General features: G+C 51.6%; 1 long non-coding RNA gene across 1 annotated transcript in view; it reads right to left on the reverse strand.

The window, feature by feature from the left end:
- LOC140430614 (uncharacterized) overlaps positions 1-20,298 on the reverse strand; it is a 53,968-nt gene that overhangs the window by 13,029 nt on the left and 20,641 nt on the right. The window contains exon 3 of the long non-coding RNA XR_011949470.1: positions 2,288-2,596. This is a non-coding gene — a long non-coding RNA (uncharacterized lncRNA). The remainder of the gene's footprint in view (positions 1-2,287; positions 2,597-20,298) is intronic.

The following is a 20,298-nucleotide window of genomic DNA, read 5'->3' on the forward strand; positions in this document are numbered from 1 at the left end:
CTTCCCATGTCGGTGCAACATCGTGAGCCGAAGGGCCTGTACTGCACTGTATCGTTCTATGTTCTAAGTAGGAAGGCAATTTTCACAAATAAATGAACGTGGGGCCATACCAACCACTGTGTGCCAGTTTCAGTGGAAAAAAAACATGTAAACAATGATTGCAAAAAGGAATATTCTACCAAGTTTAGCTCTGCTTTGCATGTCCCCATCCCATTAAAGATGGAGTAACATATATAAATGACAAATGCAGAGAAATCCGATTTGTATTAAGTTATTAATCAGGAATTCACACAGCATTGTGCACCGCAGCGTCAAATAAAAGCATAGTTGATTCATTTTCAGGGGCACATTTAAATTAAACATTAAAGCAATGTTTCATCTTTCTTTTCCAGTGGATGTGAACGATGCCATGGCACACTTTAAGGGAAAGTATTTCTCAGCAGTATTCTGGACAACAGGTGGAATCTTACCAGAATTTGGCAACGTGTCAGGCTCAGACTGAAAAATGGAGTGTAATTCTCCAGTTGCACAGGCAAAGCAGTTTTCTCTCCAGATCTTGAGCCTCTTTAAAGAAATAAAATGAGTTTTGCTTGGGTTACACTGTCACTCTGGTGGGGTGGGACCTGATAGAGCCAGAAACCAGCTCCACAGAGATCGGGGTGCCCCCAGCCCCCGCCATTAATGTTTTGGGCGCTCTCCCTCACCACCCCCCAACAATTATTACCGACACTCCCCTCCTCCTGACAATCATCGCCGACATTCCTACCTCACCCACCACCACTACCGTGGAAGTATCGCCAGCAATCCCCTCCCCCTCAGTACCCCCTCTCTCCTCCTACCACACATAAATGAAACCCCCTCCCCCCCGGGAAACTCACTAAGGTCCGCCCCTGTACTATCCCCAGCACAGGTTGGCACTGCCAGGTTGGAACTATTTGGTTGGCACCTCCAGGGGACAGAGCCAGGGCACTGCCCAGGTATGTCCCTCTCGCCACCCGAGGCTATACTTACCGCTATATTTACCCTGGAGGGATCCTCTCGACTGATTCTCATTTGGCCAAACCTGTTGTAAATCTACCCAACATTATGTCACTTCGGCGAGGTATGAATATTTAGCGAGGGAGGGATGATATGGCGGAAGGGCCCGTAAATAATATTTAAATTCATTAAAACCTACACAAATTAGTTTCATGACCTTTGTGGGTGTGAACCTCATGACATTGCTGGCGGCGGGCAAGGAAAATCAATGAAACGCGATTTCCGATTCTCTCCGGATTTTCTGCCCATTTCGTCGACCCCGCACACGGCTAGTGCGGGCTCAAAGCCATCCCCATGATCTATCCTTCAACCAATATCCTGACATGGATCTTATTGCTGTTTGCAAGATCTCACTGTGTGCCAATTGGCTGCTGCGGTATCCTACATTACAACAGTGACTGCACTTTGAAAAAACTTACTTGACTGTGAAATACTTTTGGATATCCTAGAGTCATGACTGGTAAATTTCAGCTTTCTTTATCGCATGAATTATATCAAAGAACAAAGAAAATTACAACACAGGATCAGGCCCTTCGGCCCTCCAAGCCTGCGCCGACCATGCTGCCCGTCTGAACTAAAACCCCCGACCCTTCCAGGGACCTTATCCTTCTATTCCCATCCTATTCATGTATTTGTTCCCGGCTTGGGTCACTGTCTGTGCAGAGTCTACACGTTCTTCCCGTGTCTGCGTGGGTTTCCTCCGGGTGCTCCGGTTTCCTCCCACAAGTTCCGAAAGACATGCTTGTTAGGTGAATTGGACATTCTAAATTCTCCCTCTGTGTACCCCAACAGGTGGCGACTAGGGGATTTTCACAACTTCATGGCAGTGTTACTGCAAGCCTACTTGTGACACTAATAAAGATTATTATCATTATTATGTAAGTTGCTGTTCTGCCGCCTCCCACATTGTGAGCTCCGTTAATCGTTTTGCTTCGGGTTGTCCTCCTCCACCAGAAACCGCTCGCAATGTTTCATACCGATGTACTACTTCCAAAAAACTTGGTCAATGAATAAAGTTTTCCTTGATCGTCACTGAACAATTGTTCAACCCACAATTGGATTAGCTGGACATGCTTATTTGTTAGGAGCACCGGGATTGTTTGAAAAGCTTTCGTGATTACTCATTCTTAGGAATTGTCCCCCTTCAATCCTGTGATTTGATCAGCCATAAAATCCACTTAGAAACTGCCATTTCTTCACCTTTTTCCCCCCCTCAAACATAATTTTAGATGTGCAGCAATGTACTTACTGCTCCATTAATTAAGTCTGAAACGGAATGGGGCGAACATCTGTATATGAAGGGGTTTAAGGTGCTCGCTGTATAAGGCAACCTTTGTGGTTGAATGATATCTTGATGTCAATCAGTTTCTTTGACAATGTGTGCTTTCCAGATCAGGCAGAATGTCCAAGATTTCATCCTTCTTTTTTCTTCCTGAGTGAGTCGGTGAGTCTTCGAGGGCTCCAAGACAGTGGAAACAATATGGCCGTTGGGAAATGACATCCACAACATATTAGATGGCCTTTTGTCATTTCACACGTATGTTTTCCTTGTTCATTCCTGTCATTTGGGAGAAGATACACAAACATAAGTGCCAGTTAGTCTGAAGTTCACCAACCCCAAGCAAACTACTTACAAAAGTTAAATTCACAGAACCGAATGGCACAGTAGCACAGTGGTTAGCTCTGTTGCTTCACAGCTCCAGGGTCACAGGTTCGATTCCCAGCTTGGGTCACTGTCTGTGCGGAGTCTGCACGTTCACCCCGTGGTTGCGTGGGTTTCCTCCGGGTGCTCCGGTTTCCTCCCACAAATCCCGAAACACGTGTTTGTTAGGTGAATTGGACATTCTGAATTATCCCTCAGTGTACCCGAACAGGCGCCGGAATGTGGCGATTTGGGTCTTTTCACAGTAACTTCAGTGCAGTGTTAATGTAAGCCTATTTGTGACAATAAAGATTATTAAAATATATTAAATTCTTGAAGTGACAAAATATTTCAACATTCGCATCGCTACTGCCCTCTCCTTTACCTGAATCAGTTCGAGTATATATACTTTTTAATCCTCTCTATAAACAGGAAGGTAGTTAAAAGACTTATTATCACAGAGATGAAAACCATTATTTACCTCAAACATAGTTTTCAGAAGCTGTCATTATTTCAAAACATAATCATTGTCAAAATCCTATATTTACCCAGTAAACTTCTTTGTCTCTATGGCAATATGACGTGCAGGCCACAATTCATGATGGAGGCATTGCCATAAATAGGATTACACTGTAACATTTAGCATGGTAAGTCAAAAGGTATAAAAGGCTGGAAGTCTCTGATATGTCATAGAATCATAGAATTTACAGTGCAGAAGGAGGCCATTCTGCCCATCGAGTCTGCACTGGCCTTTGGAAAGAGCACCCTAGAAGCCCCACGCCTCCACCCTATCTCCTTTATCCCCGTAACCCAGTAACCCCACCTAACCTTTTTGGACACTAAGGGCAATTTAGCATGGTCAATCCACCAAACTTGCACATCTTTGGACTGTGGGAGGAAACCGGAGCACCCGGAGGAAACCCACGCACACACGGGGAGAACATGCAGACTCCACACAGACAGTGACCCAAGCTGGGAATTGAACTGGGACCGTGGAGCTGTGAAGCAACTGTGCTAACCACTATGCTACCGTGCTGCCCTGTCAACCTGTTTTTTCAAAGAACATGTATTCCAGTTTTGTTTCTTCATTTCTTTTCCTTCCTCTAGAAATATCTCCAACAGGAACAAGCAAAGGGATAGCAGTAAACGTCTCAGAGAGTGACATAAATATTCTTCTGGTCAAAATTAAGCTCAGGCATTCTGAAATTGTGACTTGTGGCTGCCAACATAACCCTCAAGGCCTTCAGTTTTCAGACAATCGTACCCTGAGGAGATTCTAATTAGAATAGGAGGTGAGAAAAGTGGGAATCTCATTTCAATTGGATTGTTTTCTCCAAAGCAAATAGCAGCAAGAGCAAAGAGCCAGAGGGCATGTGGATAATAGAAGGGTCTTGAACAGCAATAACATCAGATATTCTCTGACCCCCACAATCCCATTCCCCACCATGGTCATTCGCCCTTACACTCCCAAACCAGAGTCATTTAGTGAGTATTTATAGGAGAAGCAGTAGCATAGTGCTGTAGTCGCTGGACTAGTAATCCAGAAACCCAGGCTAATGATCTGGGGACCCAGGTTCGAATCCCACCATGGCAGGTGATGGAATTTAAACTCAATAAATACATCTGGAATTAAAAGTCTAATGATGACCATTAAACCATTGTCGATTGTCGTAAAAGCCCATCTGGGTTCACTAATGTCCTTTAGGGAAGGAAATCGGCCATCCTTAGCTGGTCCGGCCTTCACGTGTCTCCAGATCCACAGCAATGAGGTTGACTCTTAACTGTCCCCTTGAGGGCAATTAGGGGCCGGGAATAAATGCCCAAATCCCATGAATGAATTTTTTAAAAGATGACGCTGAATATAGGGTGCTGTGTCACCAAGGGCACTTCCTCAACTGCTGTGTGCTGTGGGCCTCACCACTCAGCTTCTGTACTGCTCTGCCTCCTCTTCCATTCAACATGCAGATCATAAAGAGGAGACTCCAATTAAGCAGCTCATGCTGAGATGTCACAGGAAAATGTCCCCAACAATTACTCCCGAATGTAGCTAGAAGCCTGATAAATAAAATACAAAAATAATTTTGACAAACAATGAATCAAAAATAATTTTCAGAGTTCCATCATGAACAATTCATCTTTATGTTTCCTCAGGTGTTGCTCTAAGATAACCTTCTTTTATTGTACCTCATGTTCGATGGTCAGGTGCTGAAGTGAAAATAGTAGAATGTAGGGTTGATCTTTCACAGCTGCCTTCTTGCTCATGTCATAGCCAGAAGACATGAAAGAGATGATTAACTATGCAAATCAAACCTTACCTTCTGTTTATTTAGAAATGGACTTTGCTGGACTAAAAATATGGGGCGCGATTTAACGAGATTAATTCAGAGGTCCGGTTTCGGGCTCATTGAGCAGGGTGTGTCTCAGCACCTGCAGCCCGAGAAAGACCCCGCTATTCAACGACACTTTGCCCTTTCTTTTGACCTTGGCGAGGAACGACCCACGGAGGCTGCACTTTCGTTATTTCCTGTACTGATGAGCTCAGCCCACCATTGCCATTTTTAAAGGCAGCCCGATCTTTCAACCCCTCTCAGTGACCCATTACGGCTTCTGGGTCCCCCCACTTCACCCAGCCTACCACTTCCAGGGTCCTCGAGCCACCCCTCACCCCACTGCTTATGGGTAAGCCACGAGCTCTTGTGGGTAAGGGCGGCACTGCCAAGGTGCCGGGTGCCAGCTGAAGTGCCAATGTACCACCCTACCCTGTCCCCGATCACCCAGGGGTCTCTAATGGCCTGGGAGACCTGCCCAGGTGCCGTTACGCCAGAGCAAAATGGCGTCTTGGCGAGGTCTCCAATGCAGGCATGCCCTTTACGTCTCGGGCACCATGGGAATCCAGTGAACGCATATTTAAATGAGCAAAATACAGATAGGAATCTAATAATTAGGTATCTGCAGATTAGGGACTTTGTGCGAAAGGTCTGGAGGGGGTTCCCTCGATCGCCGGGATACACCCTGCTGGAGCGACCGCTGCTTCCGGATGTGGAAGGGGAGGGAAGAATTGGGGACAGATACAAGTGGTTGGGGGGGTGCAGGGAGGCCAGTGGGTGGTGAAGATCAAGGAGAAATGGGAAGCGGAGTTGGGAGGGGATATCAATTGAGAAGTATGGACTGAGGCACTGCGAAGGGTAAACGGGACATCCTCTTGTGCAAGGATGAGCCTGATACAGTTTAAGGTGGCGCACAGGGTGCATATGACTCGGGCCAGAATGAGTGGGTTCTTTCAGTGGGTAGCAGATGAGTGTGAGAGGTGTGGGCGGGGGCCAGCGAATCACACGCACATATTTTGGGATTGCAAAAAATTGGGAAGATTCTGGGCGCGAGTGTTCGTGGTCTTAGCCAGGATAGTGGAGGAGGAGGTGGACCCGGACTCTTTGGTGGCGATATTTGGGGTTTCAGAGAAACTGGAGCTCATGGAGAGGAGGAAGGCCGATGTCTTGGCCTTCGCCTCTCTGATTGCACGGCGACAAATTTTGCTGGAATGGCGGTCGGCATCGCCACCGGGGGTAGCGGTTTGGCTGGGTGACCTGTATGACTTCCTGCGGTTAGAGAAGATAAAGTATGAGTTAAGGGGCTCTTCAGGGGGGTTTGAGGAACGGTGGGGGATGTTTGTGACCATGTTTGAGGAGCTGTTCGTCGCAGGGGGGTGGGTGATGGGGAGGGGGGGTGAAAATGGAGAAAAATCTGTACAGACTGTACAGTTGATTGTTGGGAAGAACGTTTCCCGGGGTGTTTATTCGCTGTAACCTGGTTTGATACATGTTTGTAATAAAATGCATTTTTTTAAAAACAATCTAAGAATTTTTATTATTGTCACAAGTAAGTTTACATTAACACTGGAATGAAGTCACTGAGAAAATCCCCTAGTCGTCACACTCTGGCGCCTGTTCAGGTATAGAGAGGGAGAACTCATGTCCAATCCACCTAACAAGCACGTGTTTCGAGACTTGTGGGAGGAAACCGGAGTGCCCGGAGGAAACCCACGCAGCCACGAGGAGACCGAGCAGACTCCGCACAATGACACAAGCGGGAATCGAACCCGGGACCCTGGTGCTGTGAAGCAACAGTGCTAACCACTGTGCTTATTAGGAAAGCTAATTGAATGTTATCATTCATTGTGAGGCAAATTGTTTATGAAAGTAGGGAGGTTATGCTTCAGTTGTACAGGGCATTGGTGAGACCACATCTAGAGTATTGTGCACAGCATTGGTCTCCTTATTGAAGGAAAGATGTAAATATGTCAATGCACTGGAAGCAGTTCAGAGAAGGTTTACTAAACTAACACCTGGAATGGGCGGGTTGCCTTACCAGGAAAAGTTGGAGAGGTTAGTTTTATATCCACGAGCATTTGGAAGAGTGAGGGGCGACTTGATCAAAACCGTTATGAACCTGAGGGGCATTGACAAGGTGGATGTGGAGAGAATGTTACTTCTTGTCGAAGAATCTAGAACTAGGGGTCACTCTTTAGATATAAGGGGCTGCTGATTTAAGACAGAGATTAGGAGAATTTTGTATCTCAGAGGGTCGTGAGTCTCTGCAACCCTCTTCCTTAAAAGCAGTGAGTGGAAGTAGAGGCCAGGACTCTCCGACCTCGACCCCAGCACGCCGATTCTCGGGCGCCCGCGGGATCGCCGCCGCGCCGGTCCCCCGGCAATTCTCCTGGCCTCGACGGGCCGAGTGCCCGCCGAGTTCGACCGAGTCCCGCCAGTGTGGGTCACGTATGGTCCCACATGGCGGGACATTGGAGTTCTGTCTGCGGGGTCTGTCCTGGTGGGGGGGGCAGGGGGCTCTGACTCCGGAGGGGGCCTCCATGGTGGACTGGCCCGCGGTCGGGGCCTACCAATCGGCGGCCGGGCTATTTCTGTGTGGGGCCTATGTTCCTCCGCGCCTGGCCCCTGTAGGCCTCCGCCATATTGCCTGGGGGTCGGCGCGGAGACGGGAACCCACGCACATGCGCGAACTCGCGCCAGCCGTGCCCCGCCGGCTGGAGCAGCGGAGACCACTCCGGCGCCGACCTAGCCCCCTAGGAAGGAGTGAATACCTGACAATCGAGGACCATTGACGCCGGAGAGCTTCACGCCGCTTTTCACCCCGGCGTCAGAACTTGGCCACGGGATTGGAGAATCCCGGCCAGAGTCTTTGAATATTTTTTAAGGTGAAGCGAGATAGGTTCTTCTTTAACAAGTGGGGTGAAAGGGGGTAGGCAGGAATGTGGGGTTGAAATTACAAACAGATCAGCCATAATCTTATTGAATGGAAGTGCAGGCTCGAGGGGCCGAGGGGCCGAGTGGCCTACTCCTAATTTGTATGTTCGTATAGTCATTGAAATTTTATGGTTGTGAATTTGTGAGAACTGTGCCTCATCCAACAGTTCCTGTACTAATAGCACCATCTAGTGACCCTAAATAGGTATAGCGCATGGCGGCAGGAAGCTAAGCAATATTTATTGAAGCAGGTTAAGTGGATAACTACCTCCAATTTGCAGCTGAACATTCTGTATTTTGTATCTTCACACTTTATTTCATGAATCATTGTCTTTCCTTCAGTGAGAAATATTTATACAAAACAAATTAATGAAGTTAAACCTGGGTCAATAACGTCTTTGGATGAGATTCTCTTTGGGATTCTCTTTTCCTGCCAGCTGCGCACCCCCGCCCATGGGTTTCCCAGCGGCATGGGGGTGGCTTCAATGGGAAATCCCATTGGCAAATGGCGGGAGTGGTGAATCCCGCTGCCAGCGAATGACGCTGCGGAGAAACACACGGCTGGAGGACCGGTCCCTCATCCGCCTTTTTCAGATAAACTCTTAAGATCTCATGATGCAATTTGTAGCGCATTTAATGCAGCAAAATGGCTCAAGGCATTTAACAAATGCGTTATCAATAAAAACAACTGTGACAGCAAGCCACAGTAGACGATATCAGATGAATAAAAGCTTGGCAAAGGAGGTAGTAAGGAGTGTCTTAAAAGGGGAGGGGCAGAGAGAGGCAAAGAGGTAGAGGGAGAGGATCCCAGAGCTTCGAGCGTCAATAATTGATGGTATGGCCAAAAATGGTGGAGTGATTAGAATTGGGATGTACAGGAGAACAGAACTGGAGAAGCGCAGAGATCTTAATGCCTTTGTTAGCTAGAGGTGGTTATAGACGTAGGAAGGTCATGGCGGAAATTGAAAACAAGGGATGAGAATTTTGAAACTGAGGCATTTCAAAAAGAAGAAAGAGGCAGAGTCGCGACGGGTGAAAGCCATCTTGTGGGTAGCTGTGTTTTGGTTAAGTACCAGAGCCAAGGTGCCCGGATGCCAGTGGGAATGCCGGGTACCACCCCGCCCAGAGCCCAACCACCCGGGGCCCTGCGATGGCCTGGGAGACCCCACCCAGGTGCCGTTACGCCTGGTCCACGTTTGTATGGACCAGTACTAAAACGGGACCATGGCGAGGTTTCCCAGACACGGACATTAGTTCCGGGGCCTCGGGAGAATCGGGGGCTGACATATTTAAATGAACCGAATGGCTTACTTAAATCTGTTGACCTGGATCTCGCCCTTGTGATGTGGCCTCTCGCGAGATTTAACAGCCTCATCGCCTCACCAAATCGGGCAATGTCTTTTCCTTGTCCTTGAGTGGTTTGGGGACTCTTACTGGCTTTATGCATGGTAGCTGTGTCGCATGCTAGTTATCCGTCATCTTTTCTTATTATCCATATGTTAATCATGGCAGAATTGAGTTGCACCATTTGTAAGGGTGGGTGGTGGATACAGGTGTTCATTGGTGGGCTTAAATGCAGGAAGGGCAGTTGACTCCCATTCACTTGTTGACTTTGTTCTTTTTCTTCTTGTTGAGGAGGTTGTATCTGTTAGTAATGACAGTATGGCCGTAAGGTTAGTCCTATGGGTCCCACTTTTGCTGAGGAATGTCCCTTTAGAACTTTTGTGGTCACTATTTTTTGTGCTGTTATTATATTGGGGTCTCAATGTTGTTGACTGAATCCTACAGCCAGGTCGTATATACATGAATGCATCATGTTGGGGACATTTTGGTGCCTCTGGTATAAACTGAGATGGGTGAGGGATATTTTGGCGCATGCACAAATGTGGTATGGAAATCCTACCCTACTTTTCTTCCAGCGATCTATGCAATGGCAGTAAATAATTTTAAATATAGCTCATAGAATGTAAGTGTAAAGTCACCATAGTCCCAGATAACCATAGGTTGCTTTCCCCTTTGAGAGAGAGAGCTGAGTGGTGGTGATTTAACCTGAGGATCACCACACCTCAGGCGAGGAGCAAGGTTGAGAAGGCGGGACCTTCATGAGTAACCCCAGCACTTAAAATTGAGGCGGGAATGGGTGGGGCAATCCCAATCAAAAAGAATGTCCCCTTGAAGGTAGAAAACTGCTTTAAGGATAAGGGTGATGTGGAGATGCCAGCATTGGACTGGGGTGGGCACAGTAAGAAGTCTTACAACACCAGGTTAAACTCCAGATGAAGGATCCAGATGGATTAGTGGAGATCTTTGCGTCCTAGGGATAGAGATTTTATTTATTTCTCAGCCCCCCGTTAGTGTCACATTAGATTTGACTTTTGTTTTGTGCCTAAGACGATCCTACATTTGGGGCGCAATCTTATGAAAAGATTTCTAATTGCGATAGCGAGCGGGCAGTGCTGGGTGCTTCCCGATGACCATCATGGCGAGGGCATCACCACTATCTAATGTTAATTAGGGCACTGAATGATGCCCCATGTGCTTCACGCTGGAAGTGGCTGTCCCGCCAGCACCTGGACCGTGCCCAGCAGCTCCCCGCTAGCGAGGGAAGCTGCTCCTAAACAGGTCCCGCAGAGCAAACCGCAGACAGCACGCAGCCATGCCACCGCGCAGCCCAGCCCCACCATTCGGTGATGTCAACCTGGAACGACTGTTGGACGCGGTGGACGTCTAACATTAGACAGGATACCCTGTTCCCCCGAGGGAGTCGGATGATCAACCACAGGGCAGCCAGTGCCATGTGAGAGGCAGTGGGAGCGACCGTCCGCACAGGGGGTATCACCAGAAGGACTGACACCCAGTGCTGCAAGAAGCTCAACGACCTCCACCGGGCCTCACGGATGAGTTGGCATTCGCCCCCCCCCAGCATTGGTCCCACATGCTCGCTCGGATTAGCGTCCGGTCTGACACGGCCGTTAGATTGCGCACAGCATGTTCCAGTAATACAATTTGCTGCATTATTCCTTTAACTGCATGGACATTGAAATGGACAATGAAACTTGTTTGAAAGGGAATGTGTGCACATATTCTCTTTTTTTCCTCTTTATCTGAGCTTTCATGATGTTAGAATTGTCACCACCTTGGGGGCGATTCTCTTGTCGCATTGCGCTCAAGTGAGAACACAACTCGACCGGAGAATCCCAGGGGAGGCCTCCAACCGGCCGCCTGACAGCCTCCATACCTCATGGAATTCACCCAAGTCCTGCGAGACGTCGGAGTCGGATATCCGCTCAAAAGGGGCCGGACAAAATGACTCTCGCGGAAGTAGGTCTTAATCCTACTTACGACCCACCTGCCTGGGATCCACTGGCCTCCCTCGATTATCCGGCCTCCCCAGGAAGGTTACAGCTGGGCGCCGATCAGTGCTGGTCCACACAAACATGGGCCAGGCGGAACGGCACCCAGGAAGTTTTTGTCTTGGTGTTTCCCCCAGGATGCACATCTGAGGTGGGGGCAGCCAGCGGCTTACCTCGTCCCGTGGGCTTCCAAGCCCCTGGCGAGGGTCCTCTGGGGGCTCTGGAGCCGGAGGGCCCCGGCTCACTTGTCGACGGCACATGCACAGCCGTGCCGCCCGGTCCCGTGTGCTGACCCAGAGACACGGCCTCATTAGAGAGGTGGATCTCGGGAGTGCTGGTGGCCACCATCGCCGCCCCATGAGACTGGTCTGGGTTGGCACTCAGTGGCCACTCCTCCCGGTCGGTGCCCATAGGGCCCTGGGGTTCAGCTTGGGACAGAGGGGAAGCTGGTTCGGGCCACGTTTGCCCCTTCATCATCTAGTTCTGCCAGCCCTGGTGGTACCCCATGGTCCACACCATCGTGTCAACGCCTTCGGCGATGCTCCTCAGTTACAGGAACACATTCCCCCAGTGACCTGGCCATGCTCTGCAGTGCCTCAGCCATGCCCACCTGCCTGGGACAGGCTCCGCTGCGCCTCGGCTATTCCCATCTGAGAGCGGGACATGTCCTCCAGAACCCCATCAAGATCGGCCTTGTACTGGGTGATTGTGGTAGACACCACTAGTGGTATATTGTATGTATTACGGCACTGCCCGTATATCACAGGTCCGCTGGTAAATCCCTGCCTGCCGGCTCCTCCCTGCAGGCGGAGTATAAAAGTGTATGCTCTCCTGCGCTGATTCCATTCTGGTTCCAGCCGCGGGAGGCACAACATCTTGTGCAATAAAGCCTCGATTGTTTCACCATTCTCGTCTCGTGGTAATTGACGGTACATCAATTTATTGCACAAGATTTTCAAAGATGGATCTCCTAACCAAGCCTGATTGCCTGCCGCTGAGCCCTCACGCAGCCAACGCCATGTCTACCTTCGACCACTGGCTAGCCTGCTTCGAAGGCTACCTCAGAGCAGCCACTGAAGAACCCTCGATGTGAGGTGCCGCAATGTGCCTCAATGACTACCATCCAGTGGCCCTGACTTCAGTCGTAATGAAGTGCTTCGAGAGGTTGATCATGAAGCGCATCACCTCCATACTCCCAGAACACCTTGATCCACTACAATTCGAATACCGCTGCAAACGGTCCACATCAGATGCCATTTCCCTGGCCCTACACTCATCCCTAGAGCATCTCGAAAACAAGGACTCCTACATCAGACTCCTATTTATTGACTACAGCTCCGCCTTCAACACCATGATCCCAGCCAAGCTCATATCAAAGCTCCAAAACCTAGGACTTGGCTCCCCACTCTGCAACTGGATCCTCGATTTTCTGACCAACAGACCACAATCAGTAAGAATGAACAACAACACCTCCTCCACAATAGTCCTCAACACTGGAGCCCCGCAAGACTGCGTACTTAGCCCCCTACTCTACTCCCTGTACACACACGACTGCGTGGCAAAATTTGGTTCCAACTCCATCTACAAGTTTGCTGACGATACGACCATAGTGGGCCGGATCTCGAGTAACGACGAGTCAGAATACAGGCGGGAGATAGAGAACCTAGTGGAGCGGTGTAGCGACAACAATCTCTCCTTCAATGCCAGCAAAACTAAAGAGCTGGTCATTGACTTCAGGAAGCAAAGTACTGTACTCACCCCTGTCAGCATCAACGGGGCCGAGGTGGAGATGGTTAGCAGTTTCAAATTCCTAGGGGTGCACATCTCCAAAAATCTGTTCTGGTCCACCCACGTCGATGCTACCACCAAGAAAGCACAACAGCGCCTATACTTCCTCAGGAAACGAAGGAAATTTGGCATGTCCACATTAACCCTTACCAACTTTTACAGATGCACCATAGAAAGCATCCTATCAGGCTGCATCACAGCCTGGTATGGCAACTGCTCGGCCCAGAACCGCAAGAAACTTCAGAGAGTCGTGAACACCGCCCAGTCCATCACACGAACCTGCCTCCCATCCATTGACTCCATCTACACCTTGTGGTGGTATGTATTATGGGTAATGTGGTACCTGGGAAGCCGAGAGGCTATTGGCTGACAGGTCCCGCCCGGGTCCTGGTTGGATCTGCCGACTTCTGGCTCCGCCCTGAAGGCGGAGTATAAGAGCTTGAGCTTCTCCCCGCAGCCTCATTCTGTTGCTGAGCTGCTAGGGACAAGTCTCGCTTAATAAGGCCTAGATAGACTTCATCGCTTCTCGTCTCGCGTAAGTCATTGTGCGCTACACACCTCCCGCTGCCTGGGCAGCATAATCAAAGATCCCTCCCACCTGGCTTACTTACTCTTCCAACTTCTTCCATTCGGCAGGAAATACAGAAATCTGAGAACACGCACGAACAGACTCAAAAACAGCTTCTTCCCCACTGTCACCAGACTCCTAAATGACCCTCTTATGGACTGACTTCATTAACACTACACCCTGTATGCTTCATCCGATGCCAGTGCTTTTGTAGTTACATTGTATATGTTGTGTTGCCCTATTATGTATTTTCTTTTATTTCGTTTTCATGGATTTAATGATCTGTTGAGCTGCTCGCAGAAAAATACTTTTCACTGTACCTCGGTACACGTGACAATAAACAAATCCAATCCAATCGGACTCACAGAAGCACCAAGTCCTCTACTCGCGGGTGAGCCCTGAAATTTTCCCCCTCATCCGGGATGCGCCCACCTACTCAGAAGCGATGACGCTCCTAAAGGGATATTACGTTAAACCGATGAACCAAGTGTACGCCAGGTACCTCCTGGCCACGAGACGGCAACTCCCCGGGGAGACTCTGGATGATTTCTTGCGGGCTCTACAGATCCTCGGTAGGAACTGTGACTGCCAGGCAGTTTCGGCAGTCCAACACATCGAACTTTTAATCAGAGACGCTTATGTCATGGGCATGCAGTCTATGTACGTTCGCCAGCGACTACTGGAAGGGGGTAAGTTCGATCTTGTGGAGACTAGGCAGCTTGCAAACTCACTAGAAGTGGCCTCCCATAACCTGGTGTCCTACACCCCCGACCGCGCGGCACCCTCGTGGGCATCGTGGGCCCCACCAGCTGCCAACTCCAGCTCACCACAAGCCTGCGTCGTACGGCAGCCAGCCAACTCTGTTGGGCCCAAGTGTTATTTTTGTGGACAAAGCGAACACCCAAGGTAGCGCTTATCCAACGCAAAGCGTGACCTACAATGGGTGTGGTAAGAAAGGACACTTTGTTTCTGTTTGCCAGGCCCAGTCAGTCGCCGCTGTTTCCAGGCCCTACATTCCTACACCCCCCACGTGCGACCCAGGGGCACCGCCTTCTTCTCCTCCGCAAGCCAAGTGCAGCCCGTGAGCGCCGCCATCTTCCCCACTGCAAGCCACGTGCAGCCCGTGGGCACCGCCATCTTCCCCACTGCAAGCCACATGCAGCCCATGGGCGCCGCCATCTTTGATGCCGTCTGCCATGTGCGTAGGGCGCCGCTTTCTTCGACGCCATTTTGGACCGCGCTTCAGGACCCCGGCTCGTCTGGCCGTTCGCCGCCTACTGCTACCTCCGCCACCGCTGATCAGCCCGGGACCTCCCAACATCTTCCGCAGCTCGCCTCCATCACCCTGGATCAGTCTCGGCCCCGCAACCTCCCGACCGCTACGACGACGGTGAAGATCAACGGGCACGAGACGACCTGCCTCTTTGACTCCGGGAGCACAGAGAGTTTCGTCCACCCCACTACGGTAAGGTGCTGCTCTCGCCCGGTACACCCTGTCACTCAGAAAATCTCCCTGGCCTCCGGATCCCATTCCGCTGAAATCCAGGGGTACTGTATCGCGACCCTCACCGTCCAGGGCGTAGAGTTCAACAACTTCAGGCTCTGCGTCCTCCCCCACCTCTGCGCTGCCCTGTTGCTCAGCCTGGATTTTCAGTGCCATCTCCAAAGCCTTACTTTGAAATTCGGCGGGCCCCTGCCCCCCTCACCGTCTGCGGCCTCACAACCCTTAAGGTCGATCCACCTTCACTGTTTGCTAACATCACCCCGGACAGCAAACCCGTCGCCATTAGGAGCAGACGGTACAGTGCCCAGGACAGGACCTTCATCAGGTCGGAGGTCCAACGGCTTCTGCGGGAGGGGATCATTGAGGCCAGCAACAGCCCCTGGAGAGCTCAAGTAGCGGTGGTGAAGACTGGGGAGAAGCACAGGATGGTCATTGACTACAGTCAGACCATCAACCGGAACACGCAGCTCGACGCGTACCCCCTCCCACGCATATCTGACATGGTCAATCAGATTGTGCAGTATCGAGTCTTCTCTACAGTTGACTTGAAGTCCGCCTACCACCAGCTCCCCATCCGCCCAGAGGACCACCAATACACTGCGTTCAAAGCAGATGGCCACCTCTATCACTTCCTCAGAGTTCCCTTCGGCGTCACCAATGGGGTCTCAGTCTTCCAGCGAGAGATGGACCGAATGGTTGACCAGTACGGGCTGCGGGCCACCTTCCCGTACCTAGACAACATCACCATCTGCGGCCACGATCAGCAGGACCACGCACAAACCTCCAAAAATTCCTCCATACCGCCAAACTCCTTGACCTCACATACAATAAGGAGAAATGCATGTTCCACACCAACCGCTTAGCCATCCTTGGCTACGTAGTGGAAAATGGAGTCCTAGGGCCCGACCCAAACCGCATGCGCCCCCTCCTGGAACTCCCCCTCCCCCACTGCCCCAAGGCCCTGAAACGATGCCTGGGGTTTTTCTCGTATTACGCCCAGTGGGTCCCTAATTATGCGGACAAGGCATCGACTGATCAACTGATCAAGTCCACAGTTTTTCCCCTGATGGCTGAGGCCCACCAGGCCTTCAACCACATAAAGGCGGACATCGCCAAGGCCACGATGCCACGGTCGATGAGTCCCTCCCCTTTCAGGTGGAGAGCGATGCATCGGACGTGGCTCGAAGGCCACCATGGCCTTCTTTTCCCGCACCCTCCACGCCTCCGAAATTCAGCACTCCTCTGTCGAAAAGGAGGCCCAAGCCTTTGTGGAAGCTGTGCGACATTGGAGGCATTACCTGGCCGGCAGGAGATTCACTCTCCTCACTGATCAACGGTCGGTTGCCTTCACGTTCAATAATTCACAGCGGGGCAAGCTCAAAAATGACAAGATCTTGAGGTGGAGGATCGAGCTCTCCACCTATAATTATGAGATTGTGTATCGCCCGGGGAAGCTCAACGAGCCCCCTGATGCCCTATCCCGCGGTACATGTGCCAGCGCACAAGTGGACCAACTCGGGGCTCTCCACTATGACCTCTGCCACCCGTGGGGTCACCCGGTTCTTCCATTTTGTCAAGGCCCGCAACCGGCCCGCCCTACTCCACTGAGGAAGTCAGGACCGTCACCAGAGACTGCCAAGTTTGCGCAGAGTACAAGCCACACGTCTACCGGCCAGATAGAACGCATCTGGTGAAGGCCTCCCGCTCCTTTGAACGCCTCAGCATGGACTTCAAAGGGCCCCACCCCTTCACTGACTGCAACACGTACTTCCTCAACGTAAGTGACGAGTACTCTCGGTTCCCTTTCGGCATCCCATGCCCCGACATGACTTCTGGCACGGTAATCAAATCCCTGCACAGCATCTTCACTCTGTTCGGTTTCCCCACCTACAGCCACACCGATCGGGGATCCTCGTTCATGAGGGATGAGCTGCATCAGTTCCTGCTCAGCAAGGGCATCGCCTCGAGCAGGACGACCAGCTACAACCCCCGGGGAAATGGGCAGGTGGAGAGGGAGAACGGGACGGTCTGGAACACCGTCCTGCTGGGCCTGCGGTCTAAAAGTCTCCCGGTCTCCCGCTGGCAGGAGTACGTCCCCGACGCGCTCCACTCCATCCGGTCGCTCCTCTGCAGCGCCGCTAATGAGACCTCTCACAAACGTGTGTTTGCCTTCCCCAGGAAGTCCACCTCCGGTGTCTCGCTCCCAACATGGCTGACAGTTCCTGGACCCGTCCTCCTCCGGAAGCATGTGTGGATCCATAAATCGGACCCCTTGGTCGAGAAAGTCCACCTCCTACATGCAAACCCGCATTACGCCTACGTGGCACACCCCGACGGGCGCCAGGACACAGTCTCCCTCCGGGACCTGGCACCCGCTGGGTCCCAACCCACGACCCCCGACCTGACACCCCCCCGGTTGCCTCATCCATCCCTGCGCCACCCACCCCCCACCAGCGAACCTCACCGCAGCCCCCACCCCAGCGGGATCTGTCCTCCCGCTGGATCCACTCAGGGGTGACGAAGACGAGGACAACGCGCTCCCGGAGTCGCAGGTGACCACGTCGGCGCCCACATCACCACCAGGACCGAGGCGATCGCGGCGGAGGGTCAAAGGCCCCGACAGACTTCATTTGTAATGTTTTCGTCACCCCCGCCGGACTTTTTTTTAACAGGGGGTGAATGTGGTAGACACCACTAATGGTATATTGAATGTATTACGGCACTGTCCGTATATTACAGGTACGACGGTAAATCCCTGCCTGCCGGCTCCGGCCAGCAGGCGGAGTATAAAATTGTATGTTCTCCTGCACTGCTCCCATTCTGGTTCCAGCTGCGGGAGGCACAACACCTTGTGCAATAAAGCCTCGATTGTTTCGCCATTCTCGTCTCGTGGTAATTGACGGTATATCATTGACATCGTCCAGTGAGGCAGACATACTACCTAGACCCTCAGCCATGGCCGTCACCGACTGCGCGACGCCTTGGACACCTTCGCTCACGGTGCCGACGTTGTGCACCAGACTTTCCACTGCGGTCGCCACCCCAGCAGTGTTGAGCTCGGTGCCACTCATTGCCGGTGCCACCTCCTGCACCCGTAGCCTCTGGGACTTCTCCAACTGGCTATGGATCTGCTGGAGTGACGCTGACATCTCCCTCTTTACATCCCGGCCACTCCCTATGGTCTCCATCAGCTCCGGGGAACTCTTTTTACAGGGGCGCAGCATCAGGTTGCGACCCTGCTGGGTCCAAGGATCCAGCAGACGTCTGACTGCTGTCTCGCCTGATCTACATCATCACCAGATTGTGCCCCAGAAGCCTGACCACTAACATGTCCCAACAAGGTGTGTGTATCTGCGCTGGTGGAGGGTGGGGATGACAGGATGGGCCATCACCGTCGGCTGGAGGACCTGCGGTAGAATGGCATGTGGTCAGTGGGAGGGATGGGTCAGTCAGTAAGGCAATCAGTACTCACGTTTCACAGGTCATCTGGTGGGGCCAGTGGTTCCTCACCTCTGCGGAGTCTGCCAGCCTCCACGTGGGTGACCGCCCTGTCCTCCAGAGCCCACCCCTCAAAGGAGGTGAAGATTCTCAAGTCCGCCAGTCTGAGCCCTCTCCCGCCGATTATGGGACAGCTTTTCCTGAGAGGACACAGAGAGGGTACCATCAGCCACATGCCTGGTTCACAGTTGTGAGTGTGCGGGGAGGGGCGGGGTGTGAAGGGAGGATTGGGTTTGAGGGAGGGTTGAAGAGGTGAGTGGAAGGAGTGCTGAAGGGGGAGGAGGGTGGAGGGAGGGTTGGGGGTCACCTAGGGTATGCTCCCTTGGGGGAGTGGGACGTTGGTGTCTACTCACTCTGGCTGCCCGGAGTATGTCGTTGACCGTCTTCCGACGCTGGAGGCTAGTCCTCCTGGTCACACTGCCCGACCTGTTCCACCTGGTCCCAGGCAGCACTGGCTACCTTGTGGCTCACCCTCCGGGACCCCCGGTGGAACAGCACATCCCGCCTGGCCTCCACCACATCCAGGAACCTCCGCAGGTCGGCATCCCCAAATCATGGGGCTGGTCTCCTCATTGCCATTGTTACGAGCTGGCTGGGGTTGGCTGAGCAAGTGCAGCCTAAGTGCTGCTCGACCTTGTTAGCGGGATCTGGCGAGCGCGGTCCTGGCGAATCAGCTGGTGAGCCAGCATTCGGGGCGGGAAGCCCGTGAGGCCTCGTTAAGTGGATCAATTAACGTTGAATAGTGTTGCCGGCCTTGTCGGGCCGGGTGCCAGGAAACACATAGCAATTCCCGCTCGCTACAACACTTGGAAATTTCTCCGGAGATTCACGCCATGGGGTAGCATTATGCCAGTAAAATTTCAGTTTGAAATAAAATGAAGCAGATTCAATTTACATATCACACCTAGTCTTAGACACAGGTTTAATCATGCCATATCCCCATTGTGCCTAAAATGCCTGGTAGTCGAGGGTGATTATATATACTGCATATGGGCCTGTGGTTCAGTCCTATTGGTCTGGTGTAGTCAGAGCTGGAGAAGATTTTTCACAGAGCCTCAGAATTTAATCCTATGTTCCAAATTCCAGGCCTTCCAGGTGGGAGAATTACTGACACTAATTCAAAAAGGTTATGCAATATCCTGACTTTTGCAGCTCATTCGAACATCCTATGCTCCTGGATTAGTGATGGACATCCTTTAATTTATAAATTAGATCATCCATGATCCGTTCTAAATCTAATGCATTTTGTGGCGTATGGGACCCCTACCTAAAATGTATACGTTCTACCTTGTCTGCCATGCTCCTGTTGGCTGAGCCATATTGTATGTCATGATCTCATAATACATGAGGGGCTGGATTTTCTGGTCGGCGACGCAGAAATTGCGTTTGGCGATCAACCGGAGAATCACAGTTCCCGACCAAATCGGGGGCGACGCCGCTTTCGCGATTCTCCGCCCCTTCCAAAGCGAGCGGCCGGTGCCATGTAGCACGGCGCTGCCGTTGCAGGCCGCCACCCTGCGCATGCGCGGCCATGGACCAGCAATTCTCCAAGCCATATTGGCAGCTAGAGCCGGGTTCTCTATGCTGCCTTGTTGCTAGCCCCCAGCCAAACGGAGGATCAGTAGCCGTTTTACGCCATTATATCT

The sequence above is a fragment of the Scyliorhinus torazame genome, chromosome 10, assembly GCF_047496885.1.
Source record: "Scyliorhinus torazame isolate Kashiwa2021f chromosome 10, sScyTor2.1, whole genome shotgun sequence".
Taxonomy (NCBI): Eukaryota; Metazoa; Chordata; class Chondrichthyes; order Carcharhiniformes; family Scyliorhinidae; genus Scyliorhinus; species Scyliorhinus torazame.